This window comes from Phyllostomus discolor, chromosome 4 (genome assembly GCF_004126475.2).
Source record: "Phyllostomus discolor isolate MPI-MPIP mPhyDis1 chromosome 4, mPhyDis1.pri.v3, whole genome shotgun sequence".
NCBI lineage: Eukaryota > Metazoa > Chordata > Mammalia > Chiroptera > Phyllostomidae > Phyllostomus > Phyllostomus discolor.
In genome coordinates this window covers 124,976,393-124,985,126 of record NC_040906.2, presented here as the reverse complement: position 1 = coordinate 124,985,126, position 8,734 = coordinate 124,976,393, and the positions used below count along the sequence as shown (strand labels likewise).

Here is an 8,734-nt window from a genome sequence, read left to right as displayed (position 1 = left end):
ACAGAAGTTAGATGAAATATTAAAAAAAAAACAGTGACTCTCAGAGGCCCAGAAGTTTGGGGCCCCACTGCCTGAGGCAAAGGCAGGTCCTGGGCACAGAGTGAACAGACAGGTGTCCAACTTCCTGCTCAGGACCAGGGTGGCCGTCCGCAGGTGCCCCGAGATCAGGGGAGGGTGCAGGCCACTATTCCCTCCACGAGTGTGATGAGCAGGAGCCCCTCCCTGCCACCAGGACCTGCAAAGCGGTCTCTGTTTGACAGTCAGAATGAGGGCACCATTTCAGTGGTCGAAGGAGAAATGCTAGAGGGAGGCAAAGGTGATGTGGAGAAATGAAGGTGAAGAGGGCCCTCCCCTCACTTGGTACATCAAAGTCGATTTGGACAAAAACGCCAAAGGTGCTAAGACTTAAGTGCAACTTAGAAAAACATTTTAAAGATTGCAGTTTTTTCTCCCCACAATGGCGATTGTTACAGGCAATTCTTCAAAGGACTGGCTGGAGAGCACGTCAGTGCTTGTTTTCATGGCCCCAGTGGACCTGAGGGATCTCACACCGGAATTTCCTGACCTAGTTTATGGTAATTGTTTCACTTGCTGATGAAATTTTTCGTGGAAAGCTTCCAACAGCTGAGTTAAAACTGCATGCGTCCTTTGAAACCTGATAAAGTTTTCTTCTTTGGGCAGCATCTGTAGGTTAAAAAAAAAGTTATCTTCTGTTTTCTAACCAACATTTCAAAGCCTACACCCATCACAGGGGTGCAGAACACTTTAGTTGTCTTATTTATATCTAGTATCTGCCATAAGCTGAACTACCTTAGAATGTTACATTTTGTAACTTAATTAACTGAACTATGCTCCTTTGTTAAATTTTGCAATCACTCACTTTGGAGGAAGTCATAAATAAATAAAAACTCCCCTTTCTTGAGTAGAGAAGGAAAAAAATTTAAGACTGGGGTAAAATTAGAGCATTACTAGGCAAGCTGGAGTATCTAAAAGTTTTGTAGAAGTGGAGTGTTTGAAAATATATTTAGGCCCTGGCTGGCGTAGCTCAGTGGATTGAGCACGGGCTGCAAACCAAAGTGTTTCAGGTTCGATTCCCAGTCAAGGCACATGCCTGGGTTGCAGGCCATGACCCTCAGCAACTGCACCTTGATGTTTCTCTCTCTCTCTCTTTCTCCCTCCCTTCCCTCTCTAAAAATAAATAAATAAAATCTAAAAAATTAAATAAAAATAAAAATAGCACAATATTTAAAAAATATCTTAAAAAAAGAAAGAAAATATATTTATATATGTGTGTTACTATTTATATGTATTTATATTTAATGTATTTAATATATATTTATATCTATATATTTGAAATATTTATATCTTACATATACAAATAGATGTCATTTTATATAAAATATATATTATGAAGACATTTTAATTGTATCTTTATATTTAAAATGCATGTGTGTATATATTTACATGTAAATATAAACATGTAATATATTTATATATAAAGCACATGCGTATGTATATATGTAAAATACATGTGTGTGTGTGTTTATATATAAACAAATACATACGTGAGAGAGAGAGATTTAGTTTAAGGAACTGGATCATGTGGTTTTATAGGGGTCAAGACCAAACTCTGTAGTGGAGGGCAGGACACGAACTAGAGACCACAGAAAATGTTGGTCCTGAACTTCAGGTCTGAAGGCAGTCTGCTGTCGTAGTTCCCTCTTTTTGCGGGGAGGTCAGAGCTTTGCTTTTTGACTTTTTCTATGTAGGCCCTGAATTGACCGGATCAGAGTCACCCACGCTGTGAAGGGGATTCTGCTTTACTCATGGTCTACCAGTTAAATATCAATCTCACCTAAAAATACCTTCACAGAAACATCTCACTTCATATTTGCTACAGTATCTGGTACCAAGGCCTAGGCAAGACGACAGGGAAAATTAACTACACTCGGTGCCACGGCTCTGTGGCCTTGGTCCTACCTGAAAAACAGCTTCAGATTCCACACTTAGGGTCAAAGTTAATTAATTCCCAGATGTTCAAGGATTACATCAACATCTACAAAATCAGCAAGTTTAGTGTAAAACCTCAGGGATCCAAGTAGATTCTACAAAATGCAGCCATTCCCCAGAGATGACCTGACTGTGCACTGCTGAAGAAGAGGGTCCTTCCTGGGGCCCCAGGGCAGAGGGGCTACTGGGCTGCAGCCTAAATACAGTTGTCCTTTCCACCTAGAGTTCCTTACAGCCAGTTTCAGTGACCTAGGGGTTTGGTTCTCCGGCGTGAGCTCTATTTGAGAATGTGTGTGGGTGTAGAAGTGTGACATAAAGGTGCTCTTAGATGGAACTGGACACCCATCCTCGGCAGCTCTGACCTCCCTGCCTGCCCCTGAGGGGTCAGACTGTCCTGCCCCTCTTTTCAGTACCCCTTGTGTAGGAGTGGTCAGCAGACTCGGAGTCCAGGGCTCCCCCAGTCTCACCCTCCTCCCCAGTGCAGAGTTCTTTCAGCTTGTAGGGGGCAGGGGTCTTTGCAGTCTCCTGATACGATGGATACCATTATCCCATCCCCTGAAGTAAAGGCACCTGTGCTGCTAACGTCAACGCATGCAGTGCCGAGGCAGGAAGTTCCCAGATGCCAGGTTAGAACCCTGACTCTCTATTTACAGAGAGGGAGTGGGAGCAAGGCTGACATCCAGAGTGGGGGCCACATGGGTCCAGCAGGGTTTCTCCACTGGTGTTTGTGTACCTACAGTGTTGAGGACTGTATTCAGGGGGAGACAGTCTTTGAAGAAGGAGAGGTAATTGGGGGGACCTGGGGAGGGGGAAGGATGAGGAAGCAGAGACAAAGCAGAGTGGGCTGGGCGGGAGGGGAAGGGGGCACAGGAGGAGAGGGGCCTGGCCTGAGGGCAGCAGGTCTAGACCCAGAGCCCAGAGTCACTGTCCAGGGTCCTAAAGACATGAGGAATGGGGCAAGTGCAGGTCAGGACCTCCCACTGGCCAGAAAAATCATGGCAGAATCTGGGAGGTTTTGTTTGGTTTTGTTCTTATATTCTATTAAGATGAATATGGTCAATTAACAAGCATGGGAAACAAGGGCCTACATTCCAGAGAATGAGTATTAAAGTCCTCCCAATGTACCTCATCACAAGTCTCCTGCAGAGCGGAGCCGGCACTGAATATTCCTGACACTCCTCTAGAACAACAGGAAGTCGGTATCATTCTTCTGACTTGCCTGACAGCCTTTGACCTTTCTCAAGGACAAATCAATGCTCCAGGAACAAGATTTTCCCTGACCTTATTTATGACCCCAGGAAGCCAGGGCACCTCAGGTTTCAAACCAGGGTTGAGTGTCCATGTGACAGGTCCCCTGTGCCACACTGGGTCTTGCACTTTTCGTTGCTATAGTCTGGACATTAAATGTCTGTTACACAACTGAAAACTCCATGAAACTCTCCCTTTCAAAGCCCTCGAAGAAGGGTTCAATGTTATCAAAAGGTGAAGAATTATCTTAAAAGACAATTTCTGCCATGGGATAATTTCATGAACCTTTTGGCTTTTTAAAATCTGTAACTTATCAAGTTTAGGGCTTAGCTTCACAATACTTTCAAATTGAAATATTCTCTCCCCAACCCCCATATAAATCTAAATTTATACAAAAAGATAAAGCTTCAACATTTTACAGAAAGTAAACGTCGCCAAGTTATCTCAGGCCCTGGAGATACCACTGCAACAGCTTTGGTGAGCAATCTTCAAGGCCTTCCCCTGTTTAAAACATGTCCAACTTGTAAGTGGTATTGCAGCATTATAATTTAGTATGTTCTTAACCTTTTAAACAAGCTTGAAATTGTGTTGGAAAAATGTTTTCACAGTGATACATTTAAACTCTACATCACTCTTTTCATTGGCTACCTAGCATTTCATGACACAACTACCCGTGGGGGCGATGAAATGTTCTCCGTCCTCACGGTGGAAGTGGAGACAGGGGCGGATACAGTCATCACGGCTCCGCCAGCTGTGCATTTCAAACAGCTGCATTTTGTAACATGTCCCGACATAGCTGGCTTTACACACATTATCCTCATTGAAACGTGTGCTTTGGTGATGCAAACAAAACAAGCAAAGCGCCTTGTTCTTGTTGCAGAGACGCACCTGACACATCTGGAGGAAATAGTCCTGATGTTCTGCCTATTCCCGAGTGGACCCTCAGCGACAGTCACAGCTGTCTGTTTATGTCTGAGTGCAGAGAGCAGTCAACGGCTGTGCTGAAATGTCAGCAGGACAGGAGACTACTAGATATGGGTAAAATAACGGTTGGAAAGAATGTGGCACCTTATATAGTGTATTCCCCCTTTACTCTTTGCTCCTCCTTTCTTCTCTTTTCCTTCCTTCCACACTGTCCCCCTTTCCTCCTTTTCAATTCTCTCCTTTACATTTTGTGCTGCATATTTGAGCCTTGTGGTCCACACCGGTGACTGCATGCCCCTGGGACGGGTCAGGGCAGAGACAGGAAGGGCACTGCTTAAGGCATTTTGTAGCACTACAGGCTTGCTGTTAGTGTGCCATTTCTGTGAAGTCACTCCAGTCTTTGACGAAGTTACACCATGTCTAAAGCAGGTCCTCCCTGAACAGGGAAGCTCGGTGAAAGTCCTGGGTCCCTAGTGGCGGCTTTTCACCCAGGCTGGCAGAGTCCAACTGAATCAGGACGATCCTGCCTTCCTTCCTGGTGACCATGGTGTAGGAAGTGTTTTGGGATCTTTGAATCCAGGGACAGCTGTGGGGAGGGGCTGGAAGAAACACTTCCCAATACACGAACCTCAGGATGAACCTGACGCTGATTAAGATGAATCTGAATCCAGGGTTCCCTCCAGACCCAGGGAATCCCTGTCCACATGACAGGGCATATCTGCATTTTCCCAACCAGCAGGTACAATCCCCAGAAGTTTGAGAACCAGAAACCCACACACACACGCAGCTATGCCCTAACCTTCCCATAAGCACCTTCATCCTGCTTTGAGATCCTCGAGTGCTTTTTATGTCCTTTAGGCCAGGGTGGGGTCCGGGATCCTCAGTTCTCCTTGTAAGCTCCAGTCTGGCAGCGAGAGGAGCCCAGCCTTGGGTTGTGTCAGCCCTGCGGGTCATCTCAAGTTTTGGGGGGAAGGACCCACAGTGACCCCTGAGATTTGTGGGTGCTTTGTGCTGCACAGTTCGGGGGTCCAGAGGAGGAGACAAAATAATTTATGGGGCAGAGCAGAGGGGGCTGAAAGCAAGGATGACCTGAGTGAGGGCTTGGTGGGGGATGGTCAGCCAGGCCTACATCCTGGCAAGCACCCCAAGTCCAGAGGCTACACCATCAGGGCCTCTTCCACCCCCCAGAAGAGTCGGATTGGCTTCACTTCTCATTGCAACCATCTTCAAACACCTTGGAACAAAACTAGCATATCATTATTGTTACTATTGCTATTTGAATAGCAAAAGTCTCATGGGGGAGGGGCTGTGAGATGACGAGACAGTTTGCTGGAGCTGCCACAACTAGAAGTTCTGGAAGGAGGGTTGACTTCCTGGAGAATAGGCTTGGGACCAGCAGTCAGGAAAGCTGGGTTCCAGCTCCTTTCCTACACCCTCACCACCCTGTGACTCTTAACAATGAAAATACTCTCCCTGGGAATGGGGCAGGAGTCCCCCCAACCCCCATGTGCAGAATAAATAATGATGGTTAAGTAATTTATTAACACAAATGGGTGTGAAATCTAAGGAATTGTTACAATGTTGTATATGTGACATTTCCATTTGGGGGAAAGTGTTCACAATGGGATGCTTAGTAAGTGTGAGCAGAATTCCATTTGAAGGAAGCATTTGCAGGCAGACAAAGATGAGATGAGCACAGTTCCTGACGGTGGTGGGCTGGCTCATTCTCTAATGAGGAGTGTAGAAGGCGGTAAGAGTGTTCATGGCAGAGCACACATGGTACCCATCAAGGAGGCTCAAACTGTGGCCTAGACCAGGGGTTAAAACTCATCTGCAGGTCGGAATCACCGGAGGCACTTTAAAAGATACGAAGGCTACATTATGTGGCAGAGCAGGGCTGCCTTCAAGCTGTGCAGGTTCTTGTGAGCACAGAAGCCCAGAAACCTCAAGGATTTCCATGGGAATAGGCCAATGCTGCTTGTGGTATGAAATGGCTGCAGTGAGGTCTGTCGCTTTCTTCTGGACCATGGACAGACATAAATTACAGGGCCAAAAATGGGAGAACAGCTCTCAAGCAGGCTTGTGAGCCATACAGCTCTCACATCGTGGAAGTCTTAATTTAAAAAAGTGCAGACCTAACCGTTGTAGATTCTTATGAACACAATGCCTTACACTACTCCAAACTCTCAGGAAATGCAGGAACTCAAAGCCTTCTATTATCAAAAACCTCTTGGATGCTGATTTTAAAGATACCAACAAAACCAAAGCAGCATGTTCAAGTCTCTAATATTTAATATAAGCCCCGAAAGCAGTGGAACTCCAAAAAAAAAAAAAAAGCAAAGCTCCACCTCTTCCTACCAGTTCTGCCCAGTTGAGTGATATGTCTTCCTCAAGGTCAGTAACTTCCCATCACTGTGTCTGTGGTCAGTGTGTTTCACTGAAGCAGTCTTCTGGTATGAAGGCTGACATACCAGAGAAACAAAGACAGGCCGAGTGACAGCACTGCGGGTGCTGACAGTTTATTGCATATAAGCTCTGAAGTGAACCAACAACATATTCTTTTCCTATTGCAAGCAAAATTGGACCTTACACAATAAGGAAGTACAGGATAAATTACAGGCCAAAACACCCAAGGTGGCCACAGCTGGCCTGAGCCCTGAGTCTTAGCATTCCACTCACACCGACTTGTTCCTGTCCCCGGGCAAACCTACTGCAACCTCGCCGCCCGCCCTCTACTCCAAAGCCTCTCCTCCTGCCAGAACACATTCCCCGAGTAAATCCACTACTGACAGCGACGTCAGAATTCAGCAACTACAAGAGATTTTGCAAGACATGCAGAAGACATGGGAGAGCTCCAAAGCAGAGGAAACGGCCAGAAGGACGGAAGCTATGAGCTTAAACAATGCCGAGATCTCCCAGAGTGGCTCCCTCCTCAGCTAGAAACTTGAAGGAACTCAGAGCAAATATGAGGAGGTGTTGAGCACAAGGCCACAGAACCTCTTGTTGTCTTGCTACCCGAGTACCATCTCTATGTGCTGTAAATGTTAATCACTAATTATTCTGTACCCACCAATTTAAAAGAAGTACGTGGCTCTCCATTTTACGTTTTATCCAATCTCAGAGATTTCCCCATTTTGCTTTCTCCTAACCCTGTAACCTGTCACCAATGGATTTCTTGTAACCCCCTCTCTTCCTTTGATTCCAGTGTATAAAATATGCTGCATAACTGCCATTTTCTGAAGTATTTCCTCAGTCTGTTGAGATATTGTTTCCTGGCAATTGTCAGTTTGGCTCAAATAAACTCATAAAAATCCTTATAGCTTTGGATAGGTTCTTTTTAAATCTTCCCCTGAGGACATCTTATCATTACTTTTCAGAGAGGAAGGGAGAGAGAGAAACATCCACTCAAGAGAAAGGCTTCGATTGGTTGCCTCTCATTTGTGCAGAAGGGGAATCCTACATTCCTGCTCAGGGGATTGAATGCACTCAGGCAGGGGCTTGAACCCGAAACTTAGGTATGTGCCCCGACTGGGAATGGAACCCTTAACCACAGAAGAACAACACTCCAACCGTGCCACACCGGCCAGGGCTGGATGTTTCTTACACTGACATCAACTCAGCTTAGTTGTCCCACCCAAGATCATCCTATGGACCTGGACGCAGTGATAGGCACCAGCAAGGGCCCATTGGGCCCCACCAAAGTGCTATGCACTTTGCATTGGGTAAAACTGGGTGAGTTTTTCTTGGAATTCCTGACCTCCCTGTTTTAAAGTAAGAGGCCTTGACTTTATCTGAGCTACTCTTAACAAAACAATTGAGTAATTTTGATACATATTGCTAAATCACCTTCCATAGGGGTTTCTGAAATTGAGGGTCCTCATAACTTGGATTAAATTGAGTTTTAAATTCTAGTTCTAGAAATAATATGTCTCTCTCTCTCTCCCCCCACCTCAGAGACTTAGCCTTTCCCACGGGTAATCGGAAACACCTGAGGCAGCAGTAGCAGACAGTAGCCCACGCCTGGCTAATGGCCACAGGGTTCAGTTCTCTGCCAGGCTAAAGATAACATCTTGACCTAAGTTATGTTATAGTTCCTGAGCCCTAAGGTGGGACCATTCCCTCTCTACTTTCCCATGAGACTGGACAGAGAAATACTGGGAAAGAATTTCCAAGATGTCTTCAAGGCCTGAAGAAATGATTCATTACCCTTACCTCACTTCCAATCAATCAGCTCCACCATGACCCTGAACGCTTAACCCACAGTGTCCTGTGATTTTGCCCTATAGAATCTGTAATCTACATGCTATTGAAGTGTTCCAGTGTTTCGGTATTAGCTTCCTGTTTTCCTGGATGGAGCCATTCATAACAAAATATCCCGTCTTTCTCCACCACAGTTCTGGGTGTCCGCTGTTTGGTTCTACTGGTGCCAGGTGGATGAATTCTCTGTGCTCTGTAACATTTCCTACAACTTAAAAAAAAAAAAAGAGCTTTATTGAGGAATTATTTGCAATCATAAACTTCACTTGTTTTAAGTATATAGTTCAATGATTTT

The 8,734-nt window shown here is 45.3% G+C and overlaps 1 pseudogene; it reads left to right on the top strand.

Moving 5' to 3' along the window:
* The first annotated feature begins 6,323 nt into the window (after positions 1–6,323).
* Positions 6,324–7,230, top strand: LOC114494994 (annotated as a pseudogene).
* The last annotated feature ends 1,504 nt before the right edge of the window (positions 7,231–8,734 follow it).